Genomic DNA, 18,407 nt, shown 5'->3' with positions numbered 1-18,407 from the left:
GGCCGGGGGACTTCAGCAGAAACAAAGACTTGGGCTTAGTCTTAGCACTGTGTAACTTTGTCAAGATGATGCAATAGCAGTTATGTCTTTTTCATTTTTTATTCAGTAGAGAATACATATGAAACCTCTGTGTGACATTTTGCACTATTACTGGGAAATATGCATAGATTCTCTACACAGTGCAGGTGCGTTCATTCTGTTTTCATGTGATTACATATCAAAGGGAGGCAGATAAATTGAAAACTACAGTCCATCAGGTAACAAGGTAATCAACTATTGATATGTAAAAAAGAGATACACATATATTTTTCTTCGTATTTATCTATTAAAATCCAATCATATTTTCTTTCAGTAAAACAAAATAAGATGTGTGCTTATGTAAGTTATTATTTCAACCAATAATATCATGACATCCATCGCTTTGAAACTTTTAGCAACAAGGGAGGTTTGTGTGGAACCACATTCCTCTGTAGCTCCATATTGCACTGGATTTTAAACCCGCCCATTTTTTTAGAAGTCCATTCAAATGCGAAGGATTGATGTAATTCTCGTTGAATTTGTGGTCTGATGAAAACGAGTTCCCACAATAGCTCATTTCAAAATAAGAAAATAGAGCTGGGGAACATCTTTTTTTTAGGTTCCCATTATGTGTCATATAGAGCTGGGGGAACCAGCCCGTTCCCTTCCCATGTTTCAAAACCGTTTTCATTTTGAACCAAGAAACAGTATTTCCCAAAGCCCAATCAAGTAGTTTTGTTGCCTGAACCTAAGTGGTCCTGTCCAAATGTCGGAGGAACATAGGACCCTGAGAATATAGGGATGACCCCGATTCGTATCTGCTGGGTGCTGCGGACGTGCGATTGGCTGAAGGGGGACAGGCTGATAATTGGGGATAACACCACCAGCATGGAAAGTGACATTATGCAAAACAAAGAAAAATGAAATTAACAAAATGTCATAAGATAAAAACTAAAACTACTGAAAACAAGCTATATCTCCGACATACTGCAGCTACTTGGCTACTTAAACTGTGATACTGTTTGTGGCATGAGGTATAGACCCCCCCCCCCCCCCCCCCCCCTCGGCCTCTTGACCTGTGTGAGGCCACATGAACAGGAAGTGAAGGCAACATGTGACAGCCACTGGTCAGCGTACAGCTGTCAGAGAGCAGAGCTGAACACTTTACAATTAGATCAGAGAGAGCCGACGCACACTCACGCTTGTGTAGGCACACACACACACACACACACACACACACACACACACACACACACACACACACACACACACACACACACACACACACACACACACACACACACACACACACACACACACACACACACACACACACACACACAGAGAAGAAAGGAAGCAGAAGGCCAGTTAGAGCCATTTCCTCTCCTGCTGAGTGGGCTAATTGGGAAGTAAAGTCGTTAATCTGCTCCGCAGCTCTGGTTGCACCCTCCATAAACAGTCGTGTGCGCGCGTGCGTGTGTGTGCGTGCGTGTGTGTGTAGGCTCAAACGTTTTGTATTTCTACTACAGCTGTCTCTGTCCATCAATACCAACCAGGCGTTTGTGTTGGCCTGGAGGCGCAGGAGCTCAGTGTTTGACAGGTAGAGAGGGGGGAGGAGCGGGGAGGAGCTGGGAGGACGAGGAGGGAGGGAGAAAAGGCAGCTCTGAGGAACCCATCTGCAGCCTGAACAGTCAGCGAGAATACAACCCTGGGGCGCTGGAACACAAGGCTGCAGCACTTCGCGAGCAGTCACGAATACAGCTTGATACATCACAGATAAGAGCGAACATCCCAGGGGCCGCTGCCTGCACTTAGTTCTGGCTGGAAGACGGCGGAGATCTGTTTTAAAGGCTCTCTTCAGGGATCCTATTGAAAGATCTATCATTTAGTTACTGTTATCTGTGCAGCTGTCAGCTGAGGCCTCGCTCCGATCGATATCTCCCCACAGAGTGCAGTCGAGCCGGCCGCTGTAATGGAGAAGCCGCTCTTTCGTCTTTCGCTTTTGTCGCACGTGATTGTGATCAGAATGAGAACGGTGCACATTGAGGGGCTGAAGAGCTGGAGATGGGAGGCTGGCCATGGACACATGTACCGATGGTACGACTAGTTTTCGGGACCTACCTGTTTCCTGTAGTCATGCAACGAAAAAGTCATCCTACTCTGAGTCTTGCCATTGGCCGCCGCGTATCTCGAGTAGCATTCTCCCGTGCTCCTACGGTTGTGATTGGTTTAAAGAAATGCATATAAGCCAGAGCTCTTTTCCTCCTTAAAGCAGAACGATGTGTAGTGCTGACTCAGCGTCTGACTATGCAAGACTTATCAACATCCTTGTGTGAGTACAGTTAAAAAAAAAAAACGATCCAGGTGTCCAGCTTCTGTATTTTTACAGTTGACGTTGCACATGTTAGGGGTTGGAATCGGTTTACAGTTCACTATTAAGGCTGGAGTATGCTTGTAATTTGTACAAAGTGTCATATGACAACATGTAAAGGCAAAAGTATCAAGTTCTTCACAGAGAGGGGCGAGATGTGACAAATAGTAGGCTACAAATGGCGTCAACAGCACCCTCCTTTTAGTCAGTCTCTCCTCAAGAGGCGTTCTTGGTGTTGCACACAGAAAGGGACAGAAGTGGTGGTGTTAGGAATGAAGAGAGAGCTTGAAAGTTGAAACCCGCCCAGTATAAAGTATAAATGTAACGTATAAAGTTGGTTTTCTTTATTTTTCCATTTTCTTCTTATATTCCAATGACAAGACCCAAACTAGCAATTAATAGTTTTTTCTAAAGGTGTGTTTAGAAGCAAATCTTTTGCCTTGTGTTACTCACGTGAATTTGCCGTAAACAGCCAATGTAGCAACCGAACAGATGTTAACTGTACACGAGCATCAGTGTGTGTCAGCCTGTGACTGATTTGACAAACTCAGTCTTCCAGTCATTTTCCCTTTAGTCTCACTCCTTCTCTCTTCTGGTCTCTCAACATTTAACACCAGATTCATAAAGCAGCAGGATCACAGCACATTTTGTGGATTTGCACCCACTCATGTGTTCTATAATATCTATATGAAATTCTAAAATGTCACATTGTTGTCTTTAATGTTCTTATATTTTTCTTGTTTATCTGTATATTCTATGTCTGTATGTTGAGAGCAATGAATCTGAGTGTGTTAATAAACCCTAATATATCTTCTTCCTCTGAGTAAAAACACACCAATGAGCCACAGTGTTGCACTCGGTCACATGTTCCTTCATTACCATGAACACACACACACTGTACTTTATTTAGACTCCTTACCGTTCTGCTGCTCAAAATACTCACTACAACTCCATGTATTGATCCGCTGCTGAAAATAGTCCCCAGAAAATGTAGTGTACTTTGAGTTTTAGGAAATGGCAGGACTTTAAAATAAAAGATATGGAAATACATTGTTTTTATTAAAGACTGTATAAATATATATATGTAACTTTTTATCCATTATCAACTAGGGACAGATTTGTCTTGTCAGCAGTGCACACTTTAGAGTCTCACTGATTTATATTCATGAACTGGAGATAAGACAACTGAGATTGTGATGACGAGTTTGACTGAAACTATAAGCATGTGGGTCTCATTTCATCTCAGTCTGTCTCAGACTCCATTAAAAACAGCAGTAGCATGTGTTTACAGTTACTGTCATAAAACATGTGGACGGCAGGCGGCCACACCCACCGCCAACACTGTACCACACATCACAGGATGCAGAGCACCGGGTGCCACACTGTCCACACGTGTGTGTGTGTGTGCTGTATGTGAGTGTGGAGCTTAACCTCATCAGTGCTCATATGGTGTCAAATATGTAAGTACAGTGTAAACTTAACCACTTAAAAAAGGTCAACCTTAATAGTATCAATTAGAAGAATGTAGGTATTTCAAGTGGATGTGAGTGTGAGTCTTTTGTTATCAGTGCTCCACATCACTGTTTTTTAATGAGACAAATTTCCCCAAAATGGAACCGACCGGCTGACAGATACGTGGAAACGCTGAGTGTGCTGCACAGTGAGGACGAAAGCTCCCTCTGTCTCACCCGAGCAGTCATGCGAAGCTCCTTTGATCACTCAGGAAGTATGGAGGCCTACAGTTACTTTATCACCCTCATTAATTTTCTTATCGGACATGCAGCAGCTATAAATCCGCCATTTGTCCCCGCAACAGAATTACAAGGAAGGCGATGACTTACGAGGATGTGGTGACTGCTGTACTTCGTGTGGCGTACTTCCACCCAAGTAAGAGACGGTTTTCTGATGGACTGCAGTGGACAGTGTGGCCTCAGTGAAGTGCGGGGATCTGGGGAAGCCAATTTTCCTGCTCGGGGTCAAAAGGGCAACTTGAGAGAGTGAGGAGGTGACGAGGACAGATGCTGGCGGAGGGTCACATTGTATTTGACCAGCTGCACTTACACACACTAAAGCTTTGTACCTGTGGTGCCAATACTGGGAAAGGCGATTATTTCTCATACAGGAAAATATATATTTTTTGCCATAACGTTCAGATTAGACCTGAGATCCTGTTGCTCCACCTGCCTCTCGTGCTGTCTTTGTCCTCTTAAGCCCAGTTTAGGCTTGCCGCATCGGCATGGCCAAGAGGATCCGCGGGGCGTAAATCTTGTCATCTGGTCATAAAGGTTTGCGAGGTGCATGACATGCTTTTCATCTCTAGCACCAATGTAGTGTATCCTCCATCCTCGGCCTTGTTTTTGTAAAAGCAGTCACACACACCATTTTCCTTTCTTTACTTTTTCTTGTGGTTCAGCCAAATACAACAAACAAAGGAGCTTTTTTTTGTTGCCATGAAGTCGCAAACTTGTTGGCAAGTGTGCATATGTGGAGAGATTCTAGTGTGTGTGTGTGTGTGTATATAGAAGCATGTCCTCGTGCGACGCCCCGTTTCCACACAGTTTTGTTTTGTGGCAGTTATTCCGTATAGTTTGTGGAATACATCGCCTAGTGTCTAGCGCTAGGAAATTCTTTACGCATGGAGAGAAAGAAGAGAGAAGTTAATTATTAAAAGATGTATGAACCACTGTTCATGCACTCTGTTACAGAGTTAGCTCGCATGTTAGCTAAATATGCTGCAAAACCTTTCAGTATAAATGGAGCCGTATACGTTTGTCAATCAGTTTATTAAATTAATTCACAGTGCATACGATCTGTCCCAAAAAGTCAACATACTCGAGGCAAATAAAAGGAAAAGGAAGAGTTTGGCAAACACATCGGAGATCACGGATGTTGACATAGGAATTAAATGGACTTTTGGTTGACTAGCATCCCATCAACGTCTGCCTTTAAAGTCTATCTACTCCATGTGTTCTCTCTCTCTATTTCTACCATCTGTCAATTTTGAAGAAGAAAGGCAAGAGCCATCATCATCCGCGGTGCAGCACGACTTTGATCCACAGACGCAGGAGTTCAGTGCAACAGCTGCTGCTCTCCGTTTAGACTCTAAAAGTCTGTCTCTTCTTTAAGACCAGTTTCCCAGGCTGGTTATTAGGCTCAGGGCAGGGGTTGACAACCTGCGGCTCCGGAGCCGCATGCGGCTCTTCAGCCCCTGTGTTGCGGCTCCCTGAGGCTATATCCACACTACTACTGGAGTGGAGTTTTAAAACGAAAACGATCTCCGTCCACACAGCGTTTCAGCATCGTTTTCGTGATGATCTCCGTCCAGACTAACACATCTGAAAACGAATATCACGTGACTATTCACCAGTGTTGGGCTGTCAAGGCTAGCAAGGCCTTCTCTGCTGGCCTAGACAGAATCACAAAGTTATAGCTATTTTATAATTTAATAATTTTTCATAAATACACTATGTATTATTTTTTTTTTCTCATTGCACAGCTACTGTCTTCCTCAGTTGCTCTGCTTCCAGTGCAGCTTGTTTTAAGTAGAGCTTTTATCGCTTTTTGTTTTTCATCTTGTAGGACGTTGCCCGATATTTGCTCGAAGAGTCCGTTTGTCCAGTTTAAAAGGAGCAAAGTTTTCTGAGTTAATGGAACAATTGGAATGGAACCAATAATAACATTTTTCTACTTACATTTGTTTTGGTAGCATTAATATTATTATTTTTTATTTATATATTGGAGAGATGGCAGACATCTCTACAGCCATTATCTCTAAAACTAGACAACTTTTGGGGTGAACTGTCCCTTTCATCTCAGTGCAAATGGCGACTGGAATCACAGGTGGACGGAGTTACACTATAGGCAGCCAGAACCGGACGCAAAGTGCCGATATTAAACAAGGTTTTAGTCATCAAAAATTGGAACAGTCAAATTTAAAACGGCCTCCATGCTTTTTTCCAGAAAATGCTAATACGCTCTTAATGCTAATATTTGCTACAGACGTTTTTGTTCTCATTCCAATTCGGCGGCTTTTTAAATCATTGGCAAAAAAAACTCAAATGATACAATTTGTCTAGCTTCTGTTTTACAATTGAACGTTCCTCAAAAGGCATGATGAGAGACTGGACGTTTCTAGAACAGTTTGTGCCGTGGGATGAGCCATGCTGTCTCTGGCTGGTATCATTCCCTCCAAAGTTGGAGCAGGAAAGAGGAAGCACAGAGGCACCAGCCGTGTGTGTGTGTGTGTGTGTGTGTGTGTGTGTGTGTGTGTGTGTGTGTGTGTGTGTGTGTGTGTGTGTGTGTGTGTGTGTGTGTGTGTGTGTGTGTGTGTGTGTGTGTGTGTGTGTGTGTGTGTGTGTGTGTGTGTGTGTGTGTGTGTGTGTGTGTGTGTGTGTGTGTGGAGTGCTTGAATTTTGAATGTGCACATTCAAATAAATTCCATCAATGCAAGATTGTATCCACATGTGTGTTGTCCAGAGCATTTATAATATACACGATTTAGATTTGACTAGTAGGTCCCCTCTTGCACTGTTAAGACTGACAGAAGCAACATCGTAATTAACATTTACTTAGCATCAGCGGCTAGCGCTCAGGGCTAAAAATGATCCATGGAGACCTTCACCCAAGCCCAAACACTTCCTCACTGACAAAGAATAGAGAAGAACCAGATGAAACTTAAAGAGGACCGAATGGACTGAAAATCATCCAGTGTTCACTTTAAGCTCATCAGAAAGGTTCCCTGCTGAAATGTTACCCTGGGAAAATATCAGAGATAATAATGTCCACAGGATGTGTTGGGTGTTCAGATTGAGAATTATGACTCCAAGTGTTATTCTGGACGCTTATTGCAGCAGTCAGGGTCTAAAGTTTCTTGATTGCCTCGTCTATCACTCCACGCCTCCCCATCAACTCTCTGCCCCTCAGTTTGAAAACCTCTGGACTAAATCAATGAAGTAAATTATGACGACATTTATTGAAGTTTATATAAGTACAGAGTGCTGAAAGTGGGGGAACAAAGGAGCCATGGATCCATATCTCCCTGTGCCTTCAAATCAAACAAAATAACACCTTTTGACAATCTTGTTCCCTCTCACTTTGTTAGTGAGGGAGTGTTTGGGCTTGGGCGAGGTCTCCACGGATCATTTTTAGCCCTAAGCGCTAGCCGCTTATGCTAAGGAAATGTTCCCTCTTGTCAGAAATCCAGGTTTTTTAAATACACATTTTATTCTGTTGAAGCCTGGGTATCAGGCAGAATCAACTTTTTCTGTCATTTCTTATCTATCTTATTTATTGTCCCTTTAGTTTGATAAATACTGAACCACAAATAATTGCCACAGGGGAAAAATTTCAAGTCCAAGTCCTCTCGCCCCAGTTTCATCTGTCATCTGACATATCAGACTGAGGCTGTTTGTTTGGTTCTGACACTATAGGACGCTCATCTATTTTCCCGTTTGCGTCCCATGATTCCTGACGTTGAGGTCTCAATTTCCCATCCGCCATATTCTGTGATGAATGATTCAGCAGGGCTTAGTCTATCTGAAGGTGACCTCGCAGCTTCTGCCCTTATCAGCGACGTCAACAGAGGGGATCGTTTTTCAGTCTCCAGGCTGGCAGCGAAAGAGATTTAGCAATTTTTTCTTCCAGTGCAGCTTTTGCACATGTTTCCCGTTGAAAGAGAATTTCAAGGTGTTTGATTGGGATACCTCAGCTTTTTTGCTCATGTCAAAATAAAGCGCGACAGGGTCGTGTGTTTACTGATGGGGCCAGTTTGCATTGCTCAATGATTGATGACTGCAGCTATGATCAAAGGCCCAGATCACATCTGCCCATTGGTCCAACAGCCCTTTATACCAAAACCCCAATAATACAAAAAATGTCCTTTGCCCAACAGCCTGTTATCGCTAAAACAAAAGGCCATTGTTCCGAAGGCCCGTTGCTCCATGAAGACACACTGGAGTTGTTGCCAGACTCTGTTAACATGTTGCCCAATTTAACTGATCTGGGTTCCCCGTTACACAGATGATTCTGCTCAATCATAACGTGACTCCTAAAGATGTTTAACTTAAATAGCGCCTCTGCAAACTAAGTTCAATAAACTAAAGTAAGATGCGTAACGTTATGTCATCCCGAAACAACGGGTCCGTACGTCCACTGCGCTGGGAAACAATTAACAGAAGAACTGAGTGAATTATGAAAAGTCTGTCTGATAAGTTATTTTACGACGATGTCACGGGGTGTGGTGGAGGACTCAAATGCAGACATCACCAGATGCAGTGTGAAACGGGTTTTAATAAGAAATCACGAACACGACAGGAATCTTACAGGAACACAGCAGGGAATCCAAGGACGAGACGAGAGACGAGGGGGGAAATCCGGCAGGTCGAGGCAGGGCAGGTAGACTGGGGAAACTGGGAACAGGACGAGCCAAACGGGCGGTTTGACATGGCAGTGATCTGGCAAAGTGTATGTGTGTGACTGGGGTCTAAATAGTGACAGGAGAGAAGGGGCAGAGCGGTGACAGACGAGGCAAATAAATTCTTCAACTGTTTCCGACTGTCGCAGGAAAACCGTTAACATTTTGTTAAAGTTAACGGAGCCGAGTAAAAGGTATGCATGATTTCTTACGACTCTGCAAACAGACACTAACACTAGGCCAATGGCATATAGTTCTGTTGAGACAAAACTTCTTCTGTAGTTGTAGTAACGAACCGCTATAACACTGTATAGTGAGCGTTCTGCGCCTGAGCAGTGGCCGCTGTTGGTATCGCATGACTTCTATTTAAAAAACAAAAGTGAACGTTGACTTTGTGGTGAAGCCTAACCGGAGTGGCTTGGAAAGTGGTAGGAGGCAGACACAAGATACTTTGTTCAGATAACAAAAGGTGTTTTATTCACGAAAGTAGCCCTGCTAGACATGTAACCAAACGTATAAACAAAACAGTTAACTTAGCTTAACTGAATGAAACTCAACTCATCATAAAGTAACTGAGATTAACCCAACACGTGCACACAACTACATGCCGATATCCCTTCCTCCTCTAACAGTCAGTCATCTGCTTATTAGAGCCTTCCATCAGCAGGATCTAATTCATATCATGAGTGCAGGTGACACCAATTACATCCTCAAATAGTTAACACATGCTATAGTTTACTGCACACCTTTAGGTAGCAAACACTTTTAGATAGTTCACAATTTACACTCTCAACAGTGCATAACAGATCACAACTAACCTACATACATACCTATACATAATCTACTCCCCCCTCCATACTTGGTCTGACCCCATGACATCACTGCTGACGTCATCCAGTGTATAAATACAGGAAATGTTTGCGTGCCTCCTCCTTTAGACTCTGGAACACATGGTGGGTATTGTAAGTAACAAAGAAAGCTAATGCTAATATGTGTACAAATGGTATGTTCTCACCCACTTTGTCAGACTTATTTATTACTTAAATAACGCTTCCATAGTTATTTTAACCCAAACCTGTCAAGGGAGTTCAGGACAGGACCACAAGACCACAATACAGGATTCAGGTACAGAACAGACTTTATTTACACTGGACAGAAGGCAGGATCGACGGTGTGGTTTCTCGTGGACCGACACCGGAAGGTAGGCACAGGGTCTGAAGACAGTGGTAGGCGGTACGGACTGACAACCCAGGACTGCATGGTCAGGGTTGATGTACTGCCAGGAGGATGATTAGTGGGATCAAGATCTGGTGTGTCAGCCTGCAGGGGGTACTCAGCTGGAGGCCAAGTCCCAATGTCCCCCCTTACGGACTCACGGACTTTGAGGCGCGCTCCCGCGAAGTCCGTGAGGGTTTAGGGATGTCTCACTGTCAAATCGTCAAGTGTTTGAGGGCTATCTCTCTCGCAGACATTTTGAACCCTTTATGAACAAAGTATAAAATAAATGCACACAATTATACATTACATTTTTTATCATTTTCATGGTAAAGTGATATGTTGGAGCAAAGTGCTGTCCCATTCGTATTTACACCATTTCGAGCCCTCAGTCTCTCACACTCAACCACTTACCAGGTGACGTCAGTAAGTCCTTGAGGGTTCAGAGTTTGAGGGTTTAGGGGGGGACATTGGGATTTGGCCGGAGTGTCTGCAGCTGTGCACCAAACAGAGGTGTGGCCATGGGAGGTGTCTGGAGGCAGAGGAAAAACACAGAGCACATGGCACACAACAGGGGAATGACAGAATAAACACAGAACAAACAGAGGGTAACACACTCAGACAGGGATCCTGACAAAACCACAATCTTTTCCTAAACTTAACCAAGTAGCTTGTCGCAAAAGAATTAGAGAATGCCGTTCGTAAGATATTCTACAAACCATTGTATGAGGATATGTTACATAATCATACAGTCATTTTATGGTCTCTGTTTCTAATGTGTAGTATTTGTTGTATTGTCTTGGGGCCATATTGAATTAAGATAAATCCGAATCAACACTTCCACCCACCCACCAGCTCCCTCCCACTCACACATGAATGCAGTGAACCAAGCAGCCGACAAAAAGGGAACAGAGGAAGAAAATACCCATGGTGCATGGAGACCCCCGAGAGAAGGCAGGGTCCCAGGTGGTTGCCAAGCAGTCACCATCTGAGGATGAGTGATCAAATCGTACCAGTGCAATTTTAGCATCTTACCACCGTGTTTGCCCCATTTCTAAATTACATTAATCAGGTCAAACAGTACACCAGCAACTGAATCTATAATAGATAATATAATATAATAGTGAATAGATTTGAACAGAAAGATGCATCCAGGGGACACTGTGATTCTGCATACACCTGCTGTATTCCAGCACACAAACATGCACCGACTGGTCTGAGGGCGAAGCACAAAGCAAGGTGACTTATTTGTTACTGGCTCAGATGGACAATTCAACATTCCGTTGGGAAATCATGTTCACTGCTGCCTTATCCTTCAAAGCAGAGTGCATCGGTAAAAGTACAAAAGAAATACAACGAACAAAGTTAAAAATGATTGCTGAGAATTCACAATCGCTCAAAAACCTGTGTGAGCTGGATATCCACCATACTCAATCACTCCAACGTACAGCCTGCCCTGCCTACATACTGGGCTTTTTAATTAACTGCAACACCGCCTCATCTGGAGATGCAAAACAGCACGGCGCTCTGGTGCCGCTGTGTTTGACAGCGACTGCGCCGCAGACTCCAGGATCTATCCGTCTCCTCTGGGGGGCCTTGCTGCTGCGTTATCGTGCATCATCGACTGGGCGCAGGAATGAAGCCGTTGGGGGAGCACCTATTTGTGTCACTGCTGTTGTTGTTTACGATCAGTGCAATCCCTCAGAGACATGCACACACACATATAGCGCTTCAAGTCCTCTATAGGAGCTGAGAGAGAGTCTTGCTTCAGGATAAGTGACACTGAACACTGAGCTGTGGTTTGTGTGTGTGCATATGTGTGTGAGCCCAAAAGCTGGGTATTGACAGAAATAATCCAGTACCAAGTAATATGGTGTTGGGAACACCATACTACTTGATTTTCTTATCAGCATATAAGAAAACTAAATTATTGACATCAATAGAATTATTAATGTCAGTAAGATTATTAACGATTATTAATAACGGGGCACCACCCTGCGAACAGGGACCAATAACCAAACGATAAACTAAGTCTCATAATTAGTATTCACTCACAATGGTCAAAGTACTATTACACATTCAGAGTGAAAATGAAGGTTTAAGTTCGATCAACAGACCACATATCCAGCTATTATCACAATACATGCACAAAGTAATCACAGACAGCTGCTCTTCAAAATATAACAGAGTGATCTAGTCAACTAATATCTAAAACTAACAACGATACATTTATGAGCACGCTATCTAAAATCAACAAACTATGGTAAAGGGGGGAGAGTGTGTGCGTGTATGTGTATGCAGTGTGTGCATGCAGTGTGTGTGTAGGGGGAAGGGGCGAGAGAACAGCTCAGACAACGTATGACGTAATCTGAAACGTGGCCACAAGATGGCACGAGGCTCTACGATGGCGGTAGACAATAGAGATCTCATTATCTACACCTGTCTGAAGCCGTTAGCGCAACCCCGGAGCTACATTAGCTTAAAGCTATATGTGTGTGTGGGTTAGTAAAAGAAGAGAGAAAGAAAACAAAACAAAAGGGTCCTCCAAAAACAGATTAGGATCCTCCCCGCCGCGGTGGAGTACGGAAGATTGTTCTCCATCTACAGAAATACAGCTGACGACTGATTAGCACAGCCGCGGTTCTGACCTCTGAACTGATGAGAAACAACTTCCGCCTCCGCTAGCGGTGAATTATCTATAAATGAATAAAATGACAATTTTGTATGGTGTCACGTGCTTCTCCTTTCTCTCCGGCATGTTCTAAAAGTACATTTTTAAAGAGATAAACTTATACCGATGGTCTGTTAGTTTATTGTTTTCAACTTTTGTTTCTTCTTCTGATTTTATTTTAATTCACCCACTAACCCTATACTTTGGTTTTGATATAGTGCTCGGATAGCTATTCGGGGCAACAAGAATCATTTTTATCTTCCTACTCTGTGATCCACTGGTTTAAATCTTTTCACACTGTCGTCAGGTATGGAGCTAAATCCAGGTCAAAAGTTTTGTTCATTTGAAAAAAAAATGTTAACCTGAAAGTTGAAGTTGTGGTCTTGAACATTGAAAAATACAGCAATGTATTCAAAATAAAAATAAGTTAATGAAAAGGTTTTTTGGGTTGAATATAATTTTGATTCAGTTCTGGAATTTTTTTGAATACATTTTTTTCTTTTTCATTTTTCAGTTTCAGATTTTATATTTTCGGATTCAAATCTTTTTTTTTCGGTTTCAAATCTTTTTTTCAGATTCAAATCTTTTTTTTCAGTTCAGACTTTTGACCCTGATCTAGCGTGGGGGGCGTGGCATCAACTGAGAGGGGCGTGTCATCATGACACGCGGCCAAGATCCAAACTACCACTGAGTTGACGAAACAATCTGGCGATGAGAGTGAAGGAAGGTATTTGAGCTGCATGTGCTTGAAGGTCTGATTGCCAGCAGGTGCGGAGATGAGCCCAGGTGCCGGGTGATGGAAGCCGCGCCCATGCCACACACACACCCACACACAGAGAGAACAGAGGGGAGACACCAAGAAAAGGGCTGGAGTCACAGCGGAGCCGTGACACATAAATTATATAACAGAGTAAACTTCCAAATATATGTACTCTTTAGGCAGGTTTGTCTTGACTGATACCTTTTATGAGGTAGGAGCCCCATCCCAAGCAATAAGTGACCTTCTATCAAGCAATTCAAAAAATATGAGGTCGATGATAGTTCATATGGTTCATACAATTCATAGGTTAAAAGGTTACAATGTTCCTCAGGTGCCTGATGCAACCTGTAGCACACCACAAAAGAAGAACTTTAGGTTGCTTAACCCTTAGATTACTCTTAGATTACTCTTTTGATTATGAAATATCAACAAAAGAAGAACACAAGAAGAGGAACTAAGGGGCCCCAGACTGATCCTGATCAATCATCTTTGCCAATCGTCTTTGTGTGTACGTTTTGAAATTACTGTTTGTATTCAAAATTCTAATTTGACCATTCATGGTGACTATGTGTGTGTCTCGGACTGCACTCAGTGGAGGACACGTGTGCACCAGGCGCACGCTTTAGAGAGCCACAGGTCCTTGCAGCCTCTTTGTTACTTTATTTATTTGTTTTTGGTCTTTTTTGTACATTGTTTTCGATATAGTGTTCTTCTAAAACGTCAACTGACCAGGGCAGTCCGTCCAGATGAATTTGCAAAAAGTCACTCCTTCTTACAATGGTTTTGTTCGCAGCCAATCGATTCGACCTGACGCGTGATTGGCTCACTACATGTAGTTAATGTAAGCAATACATCCGTCTCTGAACACGGAGATGTCTGAGCCAGCGGCTAGCAGCTAACGCTGCCAACAGCGCAAACAACGGCAACAGTTCCGACAGAGCTAACCCTGGGGGATGAACACTTTTTGTTAAAATCAGCAAATATCTCCTCACAGTTCGCTGTCTTTTTTGTGTGTGCGCTGCAAAAAGTCAGCGATGGCTCTGTAAATGGGAGAAGGCTATAACGAATGTTTTTTTTTTTTTACAACATATATATATTCTTTTTTTATTCAAAGCTTCTATTGAGCCTTGCGAAGGAAACTTTGAATGTCTGTTAATACAGGGGTGAGTGAAGACTTTTTTGACGAAAGTGCTAAAATGAAGCAGAATATTTTCATCGTGATTTTAAGAAATTATTACATTTTGACTTAAAAAGGAGGGTAGGTGTTAAGCTTCAGCGACTGCCACCATGGTAGCCAATGTATTAGCGCTGTGCAGTGTGGCGGCGATTAGCTAGCCAGTGAGACACACAGCTTTCATACATATGATGGGTATCGAATGAAGGACTCTGTTGGTATCGGTATCAAATTACTGGTATTAGTACTGGAATAATTTTTCGAAGCCCAACTCAAATTAAATTAGTTTTTGCTAGGAAATTAGTATTTATATCATTGATGTTTGTTTTGACTTGTGTGCTTATTTGGTAAAAAGGGAACATATATTTTTGACACGATAGTTCCCCCATACAATTCTTATGTTCAGTATGACAGTCATTTGATTTAGTTAAATATTAATATTGGTTACACACTTATTATGGTTGTTCCCTGAGTGAATTATCTACACACACGTGCGATATCTGCAGGTTTTTACATTGCGTGTGTATGTGTGTGTCGGCGTACATGTTTGGAAGTCTTAAGCCTATGCTCATGTTTGTTTATGCATGCATATGTTTTGCCATAAGGAGATGTTAAGGGTCTGTGTATATCCGTGACATGTATTCATATAGATTCCGTGTGTGTGTGAGAGAGATTGAAGAGTGTGTGTCTCTGAGGACTGACAGGAGAGTTAGCACTGAATGTAAATGCAGGTCATTGTGCAGCTTGAAGATTCAGGTTTTGTCTCTCTGCAACGCTCTGCGCTCAGGATGGAAAATCCCTCAGACACGCCACGCATACCGATAAAATAAAAATGTTGATGTGTTTCAGAGGGCGTGGACTCAAATTGTTTTGTCCATTCGCACAGGGACAAAACTGACAAGGGCACCGGGATAATTGGATTGATGTTGGGATGTGTGTGGCCATCAGCTTCTTATTTAATTCCTCTGACTCACTCATTAGACTTGGAAGCAGGTCTTTAATTATGTTCGGGGCCGGCTAATTAAGGATGGAAGTATGGTTGAAAATAAATGAAAGGTGGGCATGAGCTTGCTCTTGATGCCACCATACATTTGCCATTTCAAAAGAGGAACTGGGACATCACTTTTTTAAATTGCAAAGTAAGTTAGTGAAAGGGGCAGCACTGCAGACATTTAGAGACTCACAAATGATAGATAAACAAAAAAAGAAAACCCGTCATAACATTTGGACCCTAATATAGATCCTACATTTCTTTTTGTTAGACCCATCCTCTCTCTTTTATCTAATTTGATAAGTTATTTGCCTGAATTTGACAGCTGGAGGTTTATTGATCAGTTAATGGTGGACTGTATTATCTGTAGTGAACCGACTTACATATTGCGTGGGAAATTGTGCCTGTGTGTGTGTGATCTTAGAATAGACCAGGAATTTCAGCTCCCTTTATTATTTATTTATTACTCTCGTCTTTTTCTTCTCAATCTCCCATTTTCAGCCTGCTGTGACACACATTCACCTTACAGAAGTTCACGCCTATTTGTCCCACACTTCGTTTTCTGTCTGAAGTCAATTTAGCATTCTGTCTGATGACACCAGAAGAGTTTGTCAAAGCTCCAGCAGAGCAGCAAAAGAGAAAAGAGCCACAGTGAGTGTATCCCGTTTATGATCGTGTTTTTGAAGTATCCTGTTCATGTGTTTGAGCGTATTAACACCACATCCAGACTTCAGAAACCTGGATAGGCCCTTAGCCCGTTTATGAGGAACACGAATATGCTAGCCATTGTATTTCCGAAAGAAATCAGGATACTGTTGCGTGTTAACACATTTTATCCCGGCTACGAGCGTCGTCTGCCCGCTGCTTCAGCCAAGTGACTTAACAGAAACACAAACAATGGCGGCAGCAAAAGTGCTTCACTTCTAAAGTGATGGAGAAATCGCGGCTGCGTTCCAAATCGCATACTTTTCCTACATAGCTAGCTAGCTATGTAGGTCCATCACTACCATGATCTTAATCCTGCCTGCAAAACTCTGCTAATTGTACCCCATGCCAATTTGATATTGATTATATCTTCACCACAGCTAAATAAACAGCAGTTACATTATTGAAATGTATGTTTTAGTTCATTATAGTCCCCTCTTCCTACTTGCTCATGTTTCACAGTGACACTGTGATCTCAGATTTTAAAGCTCCACTGCTCCTTTTCTTACAAAACACAAAAAGCTCCAGATGCCCCCCCGAACCCCTACTCCCACAGTGCATAAATCCACTACCGGCTGACACCCTCAAATCCCTTTCTGATGTTATATTCACATCTGCTAAGAGTAATCCCCTGAACAGTATCTTCGGAATCTCTACTCCACACCCGGGCCTAATCCAATCTGCTGTTTACAACAAAACCATTTTGTGTTGGGCCCCCAATTAGTCAGCTTAGCCTGCTGGTGGCAAACAAATTACCGTCCATGGTCTGAATAGATTTTAATGTATGCCACGTGGAGGGGTTTCGCCGGTGCAGACGCCTCACTAGATTGAGTATTGCTGCATTAAATAATAAATAATTGCGGTTGTTTACCGATCGGTTTGTTTATTTTAACCTCCAATCGCCTCTGCTAATTTATTTTTGTGTGTGTATGTGTTCTGACCCAGCATTCACCTCAGCTGCCTTATTTGACATTCTCTACAAATGACTGTGAGTGAAATTTATTTTTAAGTCTAGCAACACGAGGGTGATCGCTGCAGAGTGCTCCCCACAGTTGTGTGTGTCCCATTTGTCTCTGATGTCAGTAAACTACTGGCTTTGTTCGTTCAGACCTGTGATTATTTGAGCGGATGACAGTTGGACTTCTCCAACCATTTTCAACAGACTGCCCTCGTTTCAAGAGCAACTCACCAATTTGCACCATCTGTCAGTGCTGTTGCTCAAGCTGCAAAGAAGAGTCTTATTGTCCTCTCAGTCAGTTTATCTAAAGTGTTTCGTCGGGCAGGCTGCTTTTGGAGACAACCGCTCAGCAAGCGGCTCTTATTTACTCTTATGTTAGGTACAATGCTTTTATCATGCTTGGCAGGGTGAGTTTTTGTGACTAAATCATTTTTGGACGGGTAGGAAATCTCTGTTGTTTAATTAAATCTCAGTGGTTGGAGCCATTAAGAAGGATATCCAGATATCCGCGCCAAGACTTTCCTTTCTTTTCTTTTTTACAGTACGATTAGCAACTTGAGACGCAAGACCGACCAGATTGTTTCACAACTAGCCAGTTTCCAAGCTAATTCTAAACCAATAAAAAGCTGAATCATCGTCAGAAGCTGGTGGGTTTCCAGATTGCATTTTGGCCAATGCTCCGCCTCTTTTCATCTACACATGGACTGTTTACCTGCATCCAACCAGGCGACAACCTCCGGTTCTTAAGAGTGAAGCCAATGCGGAAGTGTCTTAGACTTGCATTAATTCTAATGGCCAGTAGGGTGCAAAACAAAGTCCGGTTGTATGGAAGTCTATCAGAAAATGACTCTACTTCTCACATGATTTATTGTGTTTATAGTGTCAATCATTAGTTCCAGGTCTTCTTCAATACAGCATGACGTTATTTAGTAAATTATGGACCATCCATCTATCCATCCATTTTCCTCCGCTTATCCGGGGTCGGGTCGCGGTGGCAGCAGGCTGACCCAGACTTCCCTCTCACCCGCAACATTTTCCAGCTCATACTGGGGGATCCCGAGGCGTTCCCAGGCCAGCTGGGAGATATAATCCCTCCAGCGTGTTCTGGGTCTTCCCCGGGGTCTCCTCATCA

This window comes from Pholis gunnellus, assembly GCF_910591455.1.
Source record: "Pholis gunnellus genome assembly, chromosome: 22".
Taxonomy (NCBI): Eukaryota; Metazoa; Chordata; class Actinopteri; order Perciformes; family Pholidae; genus Pholis; species Pholis gunnellus.
The sequence above is the reverse complement of the archived record's forward strand: the minus strand, read 5'-3'. Positions refer to the sequence as shown.